We start from the raw sequence: 13359 nt of genomic DNA on the forward strand, positions 1-13359 counted from the left end.
GATAATTATTATCCGTCGTAAAAAAGAAAAAAAAAAAGAAAGAAATCACATTTGAAATTATCATTGAAAGTGGCCACGTTTTTCGGGGCATGTCTTGATGAAATAATTTCAGTTCAGTTCAGCATGATTGGATTTCATCTTTTCCAGTATTCTCAGTACTCTCGTTGTAGTACCAATTGCCGGCAGATTTTTTTTTTAGTTGTTTAGAGTTATACATTCCTGAACGATGTTTTTCTTTTCCTCAAAGCTAGCCATAGAACCAGCGCTTTCTATAAAATCATGACAATAAGAATCCAGCATATCGGTTCATCTTCGGCGCGATTAAAGTTCGGGAACTGGCGATTTTTTATTGCCGTGATCAAGAAGGTTAACACCAGATAAGGCGTGATATTTCAGCATACCAGTCACGATATCTAATCGAATCTAAGATTGAAATGGCGTTCTGAATTCTTTCGGTTCCAGATAGAAAGAAACAGAAAAAAAAAAAAAAAGAAAGGATGTGATTGATTGCCATTCAAATCTGAAGACCGCGTGGAGAAAGTGTTCCGGTTTACATTCGGCAAATCAAAATGAACGGCTAAAATTAATCCATCGTCTGGTTTCATGCGCGAGATCACGTAAAAGGCAGCCATTCTTCTTAGCATGGTTTCTCTCTTTTGCTCTCTCATTCGCGCACGGAAATTTCTTCGTACGGGAATTTTATGAAGCGAAGGCGGCTGCAGACCATTTTCTTTGTTTAGTTCATGTTCGTAGGCGCAAATTACAAACCTAACACTTGGAGCAACATTTCCACTACTCTAGAGGGGCATAAACTGTAGACAGTGCACGCTTTCTCATTTATCCAATCGCTCGCAAACACATTGCATTGCTAGTCTACAGTGGCAATACAAAGTGACGTTTCACCATGCACGTCGAAGTTCATTACCAGTACCGCGCCAGCATCGACCGGCCGGCGAAGCGACGAGCTCAGCAGCGCATGCGCAAGGCCCGACACCACCCCAACCGAGCTTCCCTGCTTATCGGAGAGAGCAAGTGCGCGTGAACACGGGCGCGTCTGAGTATCTGGATTTAAAAAAAAAAAGAAAAAGAAAGCGTTTCCGAGATATTGACAAAGACAAGTGGTCGCGGTCGCTCTGAATCTTATCGTATTATAGAAAACGTGGGATGGCGGCGCTTCCTCGAGGGTCAGAAAGTACAATCGTCGAACTAGGTGGCAAGTGGAGTACATCCTTTTTCTTGGAACGGTTTGCAATTGACTGCTTGAATGTGCCGACCACGCGTCGCGGGTCGCGTATAGAGCCAACCGTTGGCAAGCACGCGTCTAGCGTAGCAGCAGAACCGATCGCGGTTGCGATAACCCATCGTTGGCAGCGAAAAAGAAAAACACCCACACGCAGTTTGTAGCAATAACCGTACAAATCAATGTGGTTTTAAATATAGCTTCACTGGTCACCCAAGAAGGGCACCGAAACTTTCTCATGACGCACACCGCTGTAGTCCACAAAGAACAAAGCGCACAAAATAGATATGATACAGCCGCACCGCATTATTTCGTGTTTTCACCATTTCATTACTTTCGTGTGCATGCGCGCTAGGGCCACGCAGGCCAGGAGTAAAAGGCACGAAAAAAAAAAAAAAAATGGTACGCAATCCTAAGCTTTGACTTGACTGCTGTGGCACTCGCATTTGTGTTCTTTACCTTAGGCGAACGCAATGCGCAAACTGAACTGGAATTTCCAATAATGGAAATTCCTGTTTGGCTCATATTTGCGTTTTTCGCCCGAGCAAGCGCTTCACTGCACTACGCTTTGCCCCTTCAACGTGGCTACACTGCCCGGCAGGCGTGTTCTGCGTAGGGCCGAACCTGCAGGCAAAAAGCATGGGCGCCGCCATCTTGTTGAGAGCGGCGCCAGGGACACAATCGCGCCTAGCTCATTGAGTTTTCCCCCAAAACTGAAAAAAATTTGACTTCATTAAACGAGAAAGATGCCACGAGTGTCCCAACAAAAAGCTTTGAGGATTACCGAAGGGTAACTGAGGGCGACGCAACGGGCTCTGGAAAGAAGGATGATGGGTGTGGCGTCACGGGGGGATCGGAATAGAGCAGATTGGGGTGTGCGAGAACAAACGCTCGTTAATGACACCAAAGTTTAAACCAGGAAAAACAAATGGGCATGCGCAGGGCATGCAATCTGGGGGGAAGATAACCGGTGGCCATTAAGGGTTACAGACTGAATTCCGAGAGGAGGGAAGCGTAGCAGGGGGTGGCAGAAAGGTAGGAGGGCAGATTAGATTAGGGACTACATGGCGACAATCGGCACCTGACCGGGGTACTTGGAGGATCATGGGAGATGCCTTTGCCCTGCAGTGGGCGTAGCCAGGATGATGATGATGATGATGTTCATGATGAAAAGGTAGCAACAGGTCTTCGTAACATACAGGTTAGAAAGATGAGGCACCTTTTAACCCTTGAATATATTTCGCCACATTCGGGCATACGACAAGTTTGTTTTCGAGGCGCTCGGTCCCACTGCTGCGAAAATGTGTACACAAAGGCTGCACAGTAGTTGCCAGAAATCGGGCACTCTATTTTTCTTTCATAGGGAATCTTTCTTCCACTTGGGCAGCGGATTTCGGCGGCAGGGCGAGCTTGCGTGGGCGCGGTGGTTTACGGATCCAAGCGATAGTGAACTCCAAAATCCAGTGTTGGCTTTGAGTGGGATTCATATTGATTGCGAACCCCACGGCTAATCCTACCCCCCATCCCCCCAAGTGGCTCTTTACAGGAGACAATCATTCAGAGACATCGGACAAATAGGAATTCTGGTTCTTTCTTTTGCTTTCATTAATTTTTCTCGAAGCCCATAACTAGAAATTTGCTGGAGCGGCTGTCCCATTTGCGACGCAACAAGTGCGACGCTACACACAGATGGAGTGGCAGTTTAATTACTCTCGTGGTCCGCGAACCGGCATCGTTGCGTGTAGTATAGGAATGGTGCGTGTCAAGTCAGTGCTCGCGTTGAGCTTGTGCTCTTCATTTTGATTGAATGAAGTCTCACCTAAGTGAGCGGGGCCGATCCCGGAGGTAGTGCAATACCGGGCCGACCTGCGGCGGAGGTGAAGCAGGCTTCAAGCACTCCGCCAACTTCCAAAAATAGGTTTAATATCGTGGGTCCATATAGAACCCGTATCAGATATTAAGCTGATAAGAACAGAGTTTTTTATTTATGCTAGTTACAAATACATCAAAAATATGTTACAAAACCAAGGAAAAAACGGATAAAAGGTGTATAATCTAAAAACGCAAACAAATGACTAAAAAAACTAGTTAGTGGTGTTAGTGATAAAAGGCTAAAACTGTAAAGGTGTAAAATACATGGCAAAACGCTTCTCTAAAACATAAAAGATCATTAAGAGGTGCCTACATGGGCTTTAAAAATCTTCGTAGATGGGCTTCGTAAATCTTCGTACATGGGCTTTAAAAATCTACACTTTGATCTTAGCCAAAAGGCCGAGAAGCGATGTCCTTCACTTCACTTCATTGTACTACTGCCTTGTGGGCGCCCTGCCGACATGGGTAACCTCAGCAACAGCGTGGGCAATATTATAAAATTCAGCCTGTGTACAGACTCAACGCTCCCTATCTCACGGATGAATTCGCAACGCCTCAGTCTTTCGCTGTTAACGAAACGCTGTCGCGTAGAAACGAGACCCGAGTGCAAGCTTGCTTGTAACGCGAAACCAACCAAGGCAACCTCGTAGAAAACGGAACAGGCGAGCGGAAAAAAAACGCGCCAGGGGAATGCTTACTTCCGTCTGAATGCGACCGCTCAAGGTGACCTTCCTTGAGGGCTTCGTTTCAAGCCCGTGTGCAATTGTAATATACTACGCGCATTTCCTTCATTTCTTTTTATTTACCGCAAGGCCCACTGAAAATTTTGATACGGCACAGGCCGGGACGGATCGCAACGTGTCGAATCGACCGGTAGAATTAGGTAGCATGCCCCATGTACGAAGACGAGCAACATAGAAGTGAATGACAAAATAAATATAGAAAACGCTGCACACTCCTTCCAACCGGAAACATAGAGGGGAGAAAGATCGCCATCTGAAACACAGGCATTGTAAAAAAAAGAAAAAAAAAAGTGCTACCTCATCATCTTTACCATTACCGTGTGTGTGTATGTATATATGCATGTGTGTGTGTGTGTGTTTGTGTATTTATATATATATATATATATATATATATATATATATACGCACACATGCTAGCATAGCTTAAACGCAGCTGGAAAGCTCAGCCTTGCACAAGAACCACCCCCTGTCGCAAACCCCTTTGAAACATTCAAATGCCAAACACGAGTAGAGCGAGGTCGTTCGAACCTGGCGCCAAAACGCATTGGCGCCATCTGTGTACGGAACTAGGAAAACCTGCGGACTTTGCAATACAGAAAGAAAGGTAGATGGCGCGAGCTAACGCTCCATTGCATACTAAGAACGAGAGTTAGTGAATAATGGCAGAAACGTCTTGGGAAGAGAAAAAAAAAAAAAACACGCAAAAGTTGTTGGCTTGTGCAAGCACTCTATGTTACAGCGATTAAAGAGCATAGCATCTTCTACAACAGCAGCTACAAAAAGAAGAAGAACGTGAGAGAGGGAGAGAGACAGGCGTGTTTCTTTGGAATGCAGAGCATGCAGCACATACTATAAAGTGCCAAAGAGACGGGGAAAGCAGATGGCGCGAAGGTGTATGTCCTCAAAGCTTGAAAGCAATTTCTAAATTACATGTACCGAAGTCCACCTACTCTCATCAGGTTGCTCCCGCCTCCAGTTGCGTTTAAAGTGAAATTACAGTCGCCTCAAAGGCAGACAGAGAGAGAGTGAAAATAGGTACACTTGCTTCGCGCAGCTGCAGCCGTTCAAATTTTACAGCAAGAGCACTCCCGAAGCAACAAAGTCCGCTGCCGCCTGGGCGCAATGCGCTCGCTTCAGTAAATTGCCGTGCTGGCCTCGGCAACCAAGAGGTGTAGTGCGGCAGACTGCTGCATTGTAGCACACCGCAAACCGTGCAGACGTAAGCGATCGCCTCGACATCGCTGCGAGCGCTCGAAGAGACAAAGTCCGAAACCACGTGTGCCGGGGCGGTGCGAGCGCGACGCCTTTGACGCAACTTTTGCGTACAAGCCGCCGCACCGCCACGACGGAATCGCTGGCATCCCGCACGCAGCTGCATTGTGTCACGCCGGCAATCGTTGAAACACCACGCAGTCGTCGGCGTCGGCCCCGACATGGTTGCGAGCGCTGGAAGAGACAAAGTCCGAAACCGCGTGTGCCGGGGCGGCGCGAGCGCGACGCCTTTGACGCAACTTTTGCGTACAAGCCGCCGCACGGACACGACGGAGCCGGTGTCACCCTGCAGAGGGCTGCACTATAGCACGCCGGGAACCGGCAAAGAACCGCGCAGACGTCGTCGTTGGCCGCGGCGTTGCCGCGAGCACGCGAAGAGACAAAGTCCGAAAGGACGTCAGCCGGGGCGTCGAGCACGCCGCCCGCACTGTTCGCACGCGTGCTCGGAAATGGCGAAGGGGCCGCGCTAGCGTGCCTTGAATCGGTGAGCGGCGGTACCGCGGCGATCGCCAGAGCTCGAATCCGCCCTGCAAAAGCCAAATATTGGCGCTCGGCTCGGCGCAGTACGCCGCCGCGTCGCACGAGTACGGCCCCATGGAGGTCTGGGCACTTATCGCTGCTACTGTAAGGGGCCGTACGGCCCCGGCCGACATTGTACCGTAGTGCGATTTTCGGCTTGCGCGTGCTCGTGGCGTAGTCCGCGCACCGTTCCGACGTCGACAATCGTGCCCACGACTACGCGAGCGCTGGAAGAGACAAAGTCCGAAACCGCGTGTGCCGGGGCGGCGCGAGCGCGACGCCTTTGACGCAACTTTTGCGTACAAGCCGCCGCACGGACACGACGGAGCCGGTGTCGCCCTGCAGAGGGCTGCACTATAGCACGCCGGGAACCGGCAAAGAACCGCGCAGACGTCGTCGTTGGCCGCGGCGTTGCCGCGAGCACGCGAAGAGACAAAGTCCGAAACGACGTCAGCCGGGGCGTCGAGCACGCCGCCCGCACTGTTCGCACGCGTGCTCGGAAATGGCGAAGGGGCCGCGCTAGCGTGCCTTGAATCGGTGAGCGGCGGTACCGCGGCGATAGCCAGAGCTCGAATCCGCCCTGCAAAAGCCAAATATTGGCGCTCGGCTCGGCGCAGTACGCCGCCGCGTCGCACGAGTACGGCCCCATGGAGGTCTGGGCACTTATCGCTGCTACTGTAAGGGGCCGTACGGCCCCGGCCGACATTGTACCGTAGTGCGATTTTCGTCTTGCGCGTGCTCGTGGCGGTGTCCGCGCACCGTTCCGACGTCGACAATCGTGCCCACGACTACGCGAGCGCTGGAAGAGACAAAGTCCGAAACCGCGTGTGCCGGGGCGGCGCGAGCGCGACGCCTTTGACGCAACTTTTGCGTACAAGCCGCCGCACGGACACGACGGAATCGCTGGCATCCCGCACGCAGCTGCATTGTGTCACGCCGGCAATCGTTGAAACACCACGCAGTCGTCGGCGTCGGCCCCGACATGGTTGCGAGCGCTGGAAGAGACAAAGTCCGAAACCGCGTGTGCCGGGGCGGCGCGAGCGCGACGCCTTTGACGCAACTTTTGCGTACAAGCCGCCGCACGGACACGACGGAGCCGGTGTCGCCCTGCAGAGGGCTGCACTATAGCACGCCGGGAACCGGCAAAGAACCGCGCAGACGTCGTCGTTGGCCGCGGCGTTGCCGCGAGCACGCGAAGAGACAAAGTCCGAAACGACGTCAGCCGGGGCGTCGAGCACGCCGCCCGCACTGTTCGCACGCGTGCTCGGAAATGGCGAAGGGGCCGCGCTAGCGTGCCTTGAATCGGTGAGCGGCGGTACCGCGGCGATCGCCAGAGCTCGAATCCGCCCTGCAAAAGCCAAATATTGGCGCTCGGCTCGGCGCAGTACGCCGCCGCGTCGCACGAGTACGGCCCCATGGAGGTCTGGGCACTTATCGCTGCTACTGTAAGGGGCCGTACGGCCCCGGCCGACATTGTACCGTAGTGCGATTTTCGTCTTGCGCGTGCTCGTGGCGGTGTCCGCGCACCGTTGCGACGTCGACAATCGTGCCCACGACTACGCGAGCGCTGGAAGAGACAAAGTCCGAAACCGCGTGTGCCGGGGCGGCGCGAGCGCGACGCCTTTGACGCAACTTTTGCGTACAAGCCGCCGCACGGCCACGACGGAGCCGGTGTCACCCTGCAGAGGGCTGCACTGTAGCACGCCGGGAACCGGCAAAGAACCGCGCAGACGTCGTCGTTGGCCGCGGCGTTGCCGCGAGCACGCGAAGAGACAAAGTCCGAAACGACGTCAGCCGGGGCGTCGAGCACGCCGCCCGCACTGTTCGCACGCGTGCTCGGAAATGGCGAAGGGGCCGCGCTAGCGTGCCTTGAATCGGTGAGCGGCGGTACCGCGGCGATCGCCAGAGCTCGAATCCGCCCTGCAAAAGCCAAATATTGGCGCTCGGCTCGGCGCAGTACGCCGCCGCGTCGCACGAGTACGGCCCCATGGAGGTCTGGGCACTTATCGCTGCTACTGTAAGGGGCCGTACGGCCCCGGCCGACATTGTACCGTAGTGCGATTTTCGTCTTGCGCGTGCTCGTGGCGGTGTCCGCGCACCGTTGCGACGTCGACAATCGTGCCCACGACTACGCGAGCGCTGGAAGAGACAAAGTCCGAAACCGCGTGTGCCGGGGCGGCGCGAGCGCGACGCCTTTGACGCAACTTTTGCGTACAAGCCGCCGCACGGCCACGACGGAGCCGGTGTCACCCTGCAGAGGGCTGCACTGTAGCACGCCGGGAACCGGCAAAGAACCGCGCAGACGTCGTCGTTGGCCGCGGCGTTGCCGCGAGCACGCGAAGAGACAAAGTCCGAAACGACGTCAGCCGGGGCGTCGAGCACGCCGCCCGCACTGTTCGCACTCGTGCTCGGAAATGGCGAAGGGGCCGTGCTAGCGTGCCTCGAATCGATCGGCCGGGGGCCCCGTAGGGCGACAGACAGGCAATTGTGCAGGAAACCGTACTGGCCATTGGCGAGAAATTGCCGTTCGCGCATTCGGTGGACGCGCTGCGCTTTCACGACTTCGGCATTGTGCTGCCGACGTAAGCTTTCAATCTTGCTCGCGGCGTTACGAGGCGGCACGATTTTCGCCAAACGCTCGTCGAAAGTGGCACGAGTACGGCCCCATGGAGGTCTGGGTACTTATCGCTGCTATTATATGGGGGTCCCAGAGAGCAGTCGCCCCCAAAGCGACCTGGGTGTTTGATATGCGGCGGGCTTCGTGCCCGTCAAGCGTGTCCCCGGTATCGCTCCCGTGGATCCCACAGCTGACGTCTGCAGCCTCATCCGCTTGATGCGTTAGGGGCTGGTTGTCGGACGACGCTTTTTCCACGATATCGAAGTGTGTTCCGCATCGTCCTCGGACGAATCAAATACGAAAGCGCCGAAGGCGCGGGCGTGACCCGTCGCCTAGCGGCTTTGCCGTCTCGGCTACGTTGCAAGTGTCGGTCGGTCCACCAGTGCTGCGGGCTCGAGAGAAACCGCAAGCCGCGATCGAGTCGACACAACCGGTCTATCGAGAATGTTGCGTGCTTCTTGCCGCGTGGCGATACCCGGCCCTGCGGGGAGGGCGCCGTTGCGAGCTCGAACGCCGTCGTCTCGGACTGTGCAAAGTGCTACCCTTTGCGAGAACGAAGCGTGTTGGGGCGCCTGAAGGTGGCCTCGGCATCGCAAAAACGGCGTCCGGCCTGCTTGAAAGGCTGGACGCGCAGTTGAACGATTACCTGGTTGATCCTGCCAGTAATCATATGCTTGTCTCAAAGATTAAGCCATGCATGTCTAAGTACATGCCGAAATAAGGCGAAACCGCGAATGGCTCATTAAATCAGTTATGGTTCCTTAGATCGTTTCTTCCTACTTGGATAACTGTGGCAATTCTAGAGCTAATACATGCAGTGAGCCTGAAGCCCTTTGGGCGACGGGTGCTTTTATTAGACCAAGATCGATCGGGTTTCGGCCCGTATTGTGTGGTGACTCTGGATAACTTTGTGCTGATCGCATGGCCACGAGCCGGCGACGTTTCTTTCAAGTGTCTGCCTTATCAACTTTCGATGGTAGGTTACTTGCTTACCATGGTTGTTACGGGTAACGGAGAATCAGGGTTCGATTCCGGAGAGGGAGCCTGAGAAACGGCTACCACATCCAAGGAAGGCAGCAGGCGCGCAAATTACCCACTCCCGGCACGGGGAGGTAGTGACGAAAAATAACAATACGGGACTCTTTTGAGGCCCCGTAATTGAAATGAGTACACTCTAAATCCTTTAACGAGGATCAATTGGAGGGCAAGTCTGGTGCCAGCAGCCGCGGTAATTCCAGCTCCAATAGCGTATACTAAAGCTGCTGCGGTTAAAAAGCTCGTAGTTGGATCTCAGTTCCAGACGAGTAGTGCATCTACCCGATGCGACGGCTCGGACTGAACATCATGCCGGTCCTTTCTTGGTGCACTTCATTGTGTGCCTCGAGAAGGCCGGTGCTTTTACTTTGAAAAAATTAGAGTGCTCAACGCAGGCGAGTCGCCTGAATAAACTTGCATGGAATAATAGAACAAGACCTCGTTTCTGTTCTGTTGGTTTTTGGAATACGAGGTAATGATTAAGAGGGACAGACGGGGGCATTCGTATTGCGGCGCTAGAGGTGAAATTCTTGGACCGTCGCAAGACGAACTACTGCGAAAGCATTTGCCAAGAATGTTTTCTTTGATCAAGAACGAAAGTCAGAGGTTCGAAGGCGATCAGATACCGCCCTAGTTCTGACCATAAACGATGCCAACCAGCGATCCGCCTGAGTTACTCAAATGACTCGGCGGGCAGCTTCCGGGAAACCAAAGTGTTTGGGTTCCGGGGGAAGTATGGTTGCAAAGCTGAAACTTAAAGGAATTGACGGAAGGGCACCACCAGGAGTGGAGCCTGCGGCTTAATTTGACTCAACACGGGAAAACTTACCCGGCCCGGACACTGGGAGGATTGACAGATTGAGAGCTCTTTCTTGATTCGGTGGATGGTGGTGCATGGCCGTTCTTAGTTGGTGGAGCGATTTGTCTGGTTAATTCCGATAACGAACGAGACTCTAGCCTATTAAATAGGTGCGGGGTTCCCAGCACCTTACAACCTTCTTAGAGGGACAAGCGGCTCCTAGCCGCACGAAACAGAGCAATAACAGGTCTGTGATGCCCTTAGATGTCCGGGGCCGCACGCGCGCTACACTGAAGGAAGCAGCGTGTCTTTATCCCTGTCTGAAAAGACTGGGTAACCCGTGGAACTTCTTTCGTGATTGGGATAGGGGCTTGCAATTGTTCCCCTTGAACGAGGAATTCCCAGTAAGCGCGAGTCATAAGCTCGCGTTGATTACGTCCCTGCCCTTTGTACACACCGCCCGTCGCTACTACCGATTGAATGATTTAGTGAGGTCTTCGGACCGATGTCCGGCGCGGCCTTTCGGTTGCGCCGGTCTGTTGGAAAGATGACCAAACTTGATCATTTAGAGGAAGTAAAAGTCGTAACAAGGTTTCCGTAGGTGAACCTGCGGAAGGATCATTACCGGATTGTGAAGGGTGGCGAGCGCCATTGTTTCTACCCCGTGTGGGTGAAGCAGCTCGCTGCGCCCGACGCTTTCCGCCGCTGGCCCCGCTTGGACGCGGGGACGGCTATACCCGAACATGCCGGGGACTGCCTGAATTTTGAGGGGCGCCCCGTGCCAAATTTGTTGCGCCCAGTGGACGCCGGCTGCAACCTTGGACGGTTGGCTTGGCCGCGCCCGCGGGTAGAAACGGCGTAACGCACACTGGGTGGGCTTTCTGTCCGCTTTGGCGCTCTTGCGCGGAATGGGAGTAAGACGACCCGACCTGCTGCTTTGCCCAGTACGAGGGGAACGGCGAAGCGTGCGGTCGGTCAAGGAACTGACGGTCGAGAGCTAATGCCGCTGCCGCTTAGTACACACACGGAACCGTGGTGCGAGCGCTCTCCCGTCCTCCGCGGCAAACGCTGCCGAGTCTGAAAAGTCTGGCGGCTGCCGGTCGCTTCCTGCGGCGAGTATGGAGTAACGACCCGACTTTGTTGCCGCCCAAGTACTAAAGGAACGGTGTGGCGCTCGGTCGGTCATGGAACTGTCGGTATGAGGGTGCGGCTGCCAAGTACGGAAGGAACCGTGGCCTAAAGTGCTCTCCCGTCCTCCGCGGCAAATGCCACCGAGTCCGAAAGGGCCGGAGGCTGCCGGTCGGCTCCTGCTCGTGACGCGCGAGGTGTCGAGATCGCGGTTTAATGCGACGACGTCTGCAGGCTATTCGCCCGCCGCCGAGGGAAAGGCGGCGTTGCTGCGAAGTACCGAAGGAAACGCGGCTTTGCTACGTCGGAAGCGTTCTGCGGTTAGCGGACTTGTGCGCTTTGGGAAGGCGCCGCACGTCGAAAGAGGAAGTACGGACAGACGAGGGACTGTAGTCCCGGATTCGAACGCACTTGCGGCCAGGCCCTTGCTGGCTTCGTCTTCCGCCTCAAGTAGACTTGTTGTGGCGCCGGCGCAGGGAGCCGTCCCTGGCACTGGCCGAGTGGTTTTGGAGAGCTGCGCGAGTACGCGCGCCGGGCTCTTGTCTTTCGTCTCAAGTAGGCTGTTGGATCAACAGCGGTTATGCTGCGGCGATCTGCCGATGCGAAAGTGTGTGTGTGTTTGAGGCCCTTCTATGAACCTACTGCTGACTGAAGCGAAGCACGTCGATGGGGGTGAAGCCCTGCCCGTGGCCGTGTAGCCGTTAAAGACTCCACAGCGGCTTAGCCCTAATCATGGCTCTGTCGCTCTTTGCAATTTTTAGTGGAGCGATGTGAACGTGCACACGAGACACACGGGTCCGGTGGTTGGATGGCAGGTAAAACCGGCTTCGAGTGCGCGCAAACGGCATAAGCTACCTCGAGGGCAAGCGAGGAAGGCGTGGGCGCAAAACACACGCGCGAGTAGCAGGAGTGGAGTGCCATTAGGCTTTCAGCTGCTGAGACGCGGCCGCCGAAAGAGCGAGACTGGAGGAGCGCACGCCGAAAGGCGCTCTTCGAAACCACACACAGGGAGACGCCACGTGCCTAAAACCCTGGTTGTACTGTACTGAATTGAACAAACTATTTTTCACGACTCTAAGCGGTGGATCACTCGGTTCTCGGGTCGATGAAGAACGCAGCCAGCTGCGAGACTTGGTGTGAATTGCAGGACACACTGAGCACTGATTCTTTGAACGCACATTGCGGCCTTGGGTCTTCCCTTGGCTTCGTCTGTCTGAGGGTCGGATCACATATCAAGAGAGACTTCGGCGCACAGGGAACGTGCGTCCGTCGACTCGTTTTGACCGCGTCGGCATCATGGACAGTACGTTGAGCGCTAAAGCCACGCGCCAGCGGCCTCACGAGAGGGAGACGGTGGCAAACCGTTGTGCCAATTCTTCGAAAAGACGGAAACGAGGCATTACTACTGCAGCGTGACGAGTGCGCGCCTCTAGCAAGACCGCCGCAGGATGGAGTCGGATACCTGCAGGGAAAGAGCGGTCCAAGCACGAGGCGCGAACGTCTGTTGCCATGTAGCGCGCACGTTTGCGAGAGAGTCGGAAGCGCACGCTTGCGTGCACGGAAAACGTGGGAATGAAACGCCGGCCGATTCCCGCGCCGTGCGCAAAGCCAGCGCGATCGCAATTTGCGCTGTTTGCCTTCGAAGTACGTCGAGCTCCAGAGCTGGTCGCTCGTTCACGTCACCGCAGTTGTGTGGGCGCCCTTCCGGGCTTCGTCGCAGGAATGGGAATCGGCAGATTCTTGCGAGGAGCGGGGAGGAGAAGGGTGGCCCCCGAAAGCGGTTCGACGCGACAGCGCAGTCTGCGAGCGAGAAGAGTCACGGCACGGCGGAGAATTGCCGCGAAACGGAAAATGTCTCCTTCGAGAGCGTGGGTGCCCCGTTGGCCGAGCTGAAGCGTTCCGTCGTAGTCCGCCGTCGGTCCAAGTGCTTCGCAGTCTCTGTCCCCTAAAGACTGGGCCACTCCAGTTGGGGCAGGGGCGACGCTACACGAGACGATGCCTCCCGCCAGGTTTTAGTCGCCCCTGCGGTGCCCGCTGAAGCGGCGCGCTGCTAAGGCGATCTTTGCCTCGGTGGTGTTTGGGCTTCAGACACGGTCGCTTACCACGCAACTGCTCGTATCTGTCTCGCGTGTGT

The 13359-nt window shown here is 55.0% G+C and overlaps 3 non-coding genes across 3 annotated transcripts; 2 read left to right on the forward strand and 1 right to left on the reverse strand.

Annotated features, from left to right (window-relative positions):
• Positions 1-3063: 3063 nt before the first annotated feature.
• LOC140215069 (U2 spliceosomal RNA) lies at positions 3064-3255 on the reverse strand. The gene has a single exon (XR_011891990.1). It is a non-coding gene; the product is annotated as a U2 spliceosomal RNA (small nuclear RNA).
• A 5651-nt stretch (positions 3256-8906) lies between these two features.
• LOC140215070 (small subunit ribosomal RNA) lies at positions 8907-10721 on the forward strand. The gene has a single exon (XR_011891991.1). It is a non-coding gene; the product is annotated as a small subunit ribosomal RNA (ribosomal RNA).
• Positions 10722-12295: 1574 nt separating this feature from the next.
• LOC140215068 (5.8S ribosomal RNA) lies at positions 12296-12448 on the forward strand. The gene has a single exon (XR_011891989.1). It is a non-coding gene; the product is annotated as a 5.8S ribosomal RNA (ribosomal RNA).
• Positions 12449-13359: the final 911 nt, after the last annotated feature.

The sequence above is a fragment of the Dermacentor andersoni genome, unplaced genomic scaffold (genome assembly GCF_023375885.2).
Source record: "Dermacentor andersoni unplaced genomic scaffold, qqDerAnde1_hic_scaffold ctg00000806.1, whole genome shotgun sequence".
Taxonomy (NCBI): Eukaryota; Metazoa; Arthropoda; class Arachnida; order Ixodida; family Ixodidae; genus Dermacentor; species Dermacentor andersoni.